We start from the raw sequence: 3,480 nt of genomic DNA, 5'->3' as shown, positions 1-3,480 counted from the left end.
TATCAGATAAAATAGACTTCAAATTAAAATTCGTGAGAAGAGACAAAGAATGTCACTACATACTAATTGAGGGATCTCTCCTTCAGGAGGATATTACAATTCTAAATATCTATTCACCAAACAACGGAGCACCCAAATTTATCCAAGAAACACTACTTTCCTTCAAATCCTACATAGATCCAAAGACATTAATTGTTGGGGATTTTAACACACCACTTTCCCAACTAGATAGATCAACTCAGCAAAAACTCAACAAAGAAACCGCAGATCTAAACAACTGCAAAGATCAACTAGATTTAACAGACATCTGCCGAAAATTTCACCCAGCAGCATAAGAATATGTCGCAACCACCTCGACCAGCAAGGAAGACGCGACCCGGGATTCTTCTCAATGCGGTTTATTCAGGACCTTTTACAACATCTTCTCTCCTGCTTCTTCTGCCCGCTTCTTCCTGCTTCTCTGTCCCCCCGCCCCCCCCCCCCCCCCCCCCCGCGCTCTGGTTATAAGTCTCCTGGATGGCCAATCCTGAAGCACCACGTGGCATATACCGATAGGGTCGCAAACACGGAAGCAAACTAGGAACCAAGTCATAGCCATATAAGGAGATTTTTTTACAGAGAGCACTTGTCACCGGGAAGACAGAAGGCGGGAGCCAGCGCCATCTTACCAAGGAGCTACAATGTTGCTTTTGTGGCCACGCCTTACTGCCTGGCCGTCTTTGGTCGTGGCTCCCGCAGCTCTCCACAAGAATACACGTTTTTCTCAACAGCACATGGAACATTTTCTAAAATAGACCACATTTTAGGCCACAAAGCAAACTTGTCCAAATTCAGAAACCTTGCATTCTCTCTGACCACAAGGGAATAAAATTAGAACTCAACACCAGATTTTCTAATTTTTAAGTTAAAGAATGCTTAAAAAGCCGTTAAAAACAATGTGAAGATTCCTTAAAATTTTTGGTAATGTCCAAACCTCATAACCTTTTGAATTTTAAACTTAAACTCACCCATTGTTACAGCATGCTGACAACTCTGATCTTGAACATGTTCTTAAACACATACAAAACACTCACACAGATCTTAAAGCACACAAAAAATCAAAATCAGTTGTACGTAGATTTTCTAAAGTTTTTAAAAAAATTTTAAGACAATATTTCTTTTAAACGAAGTACCTTTGTTGAGCTTCATTTATCCAGGGCTTGCTTGTTTAGCAAGGTATTTCACTAATCAGTCTTTTGAATCCCTTCTGTTGGAGGAGGGCTGGGTGAGGGGGTCACCTGAAACTGAACGGGCCTGATTTTTACCCAATTTTGACAAAAGCACTTTACAAATTGTTAAGCTGTCTGGAGCAGCTGAAAGTCCAGACCAGGCTCATTGCTATCTACACCCTAAGCTCTCCAGCAGCCTCCATCAGGAGAAGGTGCACCTGAGGCTTGTCCATGCCCCTCCTCTTGGCTGCTGTAACAAAAGAAGGGGGGAGGGAGACTTAGCAGGTCTGTGACCAAGCCCAGCCGGAGGCTGAGACTTTTATTCCCCCAGAGATGTTCAAATAAATATCAAAAACACTGATAAACACAAAAACCAAGGATTCACATTTAAAACTGGTACCAATTCTAAAACGGAACTAGACAAAACAACAACCAAAGGCTGAGTTGGGGACTAATGGGCCCCCAGAAATCTGTGCTGTTCTCAAGCTGAATCCAGAGTTTGCTGAGTGAGCCTGCCACTCTCACCCAGAACTTCCCTACCTCAGAAAACAGAACAGAAAACACACCAAAGTAAACAAGACAGACAAGTGGCCACAAAGACGAAATCAGGTCTCAGTGAATGGGGCAACATCTCAACACCACTCACTTACCAGGGGACTCGGACCCCCTCTACTCACCTCGGGAGGATTTTTCTTTTAGATTCCTGCAAACATTGACCCAGGAGCCTTCCAAGGCAGAGGAGAATTCCCAGTCATCTTGGGGCAAGGGAAAGAAGTTCCTAGTGGCTGTCCCCTCAGACTGACAGGTTCTCCCCCGTACTCAGACCCCCTGGGCTAAGGCCCGAGGCTAAGATCTTGCTGGTGCCACTTGCAGGTGGTCAGTGGCAGTTTCATAAAAAAAGAAGGAGCTAGAGAGAAACAGATATTAAGGGGGTGTTAGCCAGTCTCCTCTGAGCCCTTGCATCAGGATGAATCTGGGAGGAGAAACATTCCAAGAATTCCAAAAGACACACAGACAAAACACTGAACCCTGAGACAAGACATGTTCACAGCATGTGCATTGTAGACTGTCAGTCAGAAAGTGCTGGACTACAAATGGGCCCAAATGTCCACACTAGTGGATAGCCTACCCTGTAAATTATCAGTCAGAAAGTGCCAGACTCAAGCTTCTGCACTAGTGGATAGTTTACCCCCCAGGAGATCTGAGGGACAACTCCCACCGGCCCCGTTGGCTGTCTTATAGCACGTCCGCCAAGACCTCTTGCCAACCCCAATACAGAACCTGCAGGGAACTCAAATACCAGATGATTTCAGAATGGCAATGCCTCTACTTACTTGCCGGGCTTCTCATGACTCCTTGGTTAATGCGTCTGGGTGGGCTTTGGGGGGATTCCCGGCCAATGCACCAAATGTAAAACTGAATTTGGAAATCCTTACCCAAAAGACCACCAGAGACCATCAACAATGTAAAAGCAAAGGAGTCTTTATTGCAAGCTAGAACTTGGTCCCCCCACAGCCCATGACGCTGAGAGGCCCCGAGACCAGGGTTATAGTACTTTTTATACAATTTTTAGGGAAGGCAGGGACTTTGTATACATCATAGCATCTTACAACAAATTATAACACATCACGGGGAAACTCTTAATACAATTCTATAGTATGATTGGCGCACTACAAAGCAGAAACAGGTTGTTGGTTAGATCAGAGGGTTGAAGTACTTTAAACTGGTTGGCTTGCACCACAGGGAGTCTCAAGGACACACTTGCTAAACTGCAGGGTTCCTTTTTTAAACAAACACCACCTGTGGCCTAACTGTGGGGGTCACCATGCCCTCCAGCACCTGCCTGCCTGCGGTTTCCCCAAGGATAGTTTATGTTCCTAGTTGCCAAGGAATTGCTTCTTCTGTTCATTCCCAGGCCGGGCTCATGGTCAGCTGCATAACTCATACTTCAGAAGATGACATCTAGCTCAAGATGGAGTCACTCAGGCCTCAAGCTCCTCAACAGCCTCTTCAAAAAATTGTGCTGGTAGAACTGGCTGTACACAGAAAACTGTAGTTATATCCTTATATATCCCCCTGCACCAGAATCAATTCCAAATGGATCGAAGACCTCAATGTAAGTCCAGATTCCTTGAAAATGTTATAGGAAGGGTTAGGGGAAACACGAGGGCCCCTTGGCATAGGTCAAAACTTCCAAAGATCACGAAGCACAACAAATCAAAGTAAGTCTGGATAAATGGGATTACATCAAACCAAACCAATCAGTTGTCAG

General features: G+C 44.9%; 1 long non-coding RNA gene across 2 annotated transcripts; it reads right to left on the bottom strand.

The window, feature by feature from the left end:
* Window positions 1-538: 538 nt before the first annotated feature.
* LOC138807735 (uncharacterized) lies at window positions 539-2,145 on the bottom strand. Of its 2 annotated transcripts, none has more exons than XR_011366253.1 (3): window positions 1,886-2,145; window positions 669-785; window positions 539-576 (listed from the first exon to the last, which is right to left on the bottom strand). It is a non-coding gene; the product is annotated as an uncharacterized lncRNA (long non-coding RNA). The 2 variants fall into 2 exon arrangements; XR_011366252.1 differs by lacking the exon at window positions 1,886-2,145 and adding an exon at window positions 1,008-1,056.
* Window positions 2,146-3,480: the final 1,335 nt, after the last annotated feature.

Source organism: Dipodomys merriami, unplaced genomic scaffold (assembly GCF_024711535.1).
Source record: "Dipodomys merriami isolate MVZ:Mamm:240054 unplaced genomic scaffold, mDipMer1.0.p SCAF_43, whole genome shotgun sequence".
Taxonomy (NCBI): Eukaryota; Metazoa; Chordata; class Mammalia; order Rodentia; family Heteromyidae; genus Dipodomys; species Dipodomys merriami.
Note: the sequence above shows the minus strand (reverse complement) of the source record. Positions and strands in the feature narration are given on the sequence as shown.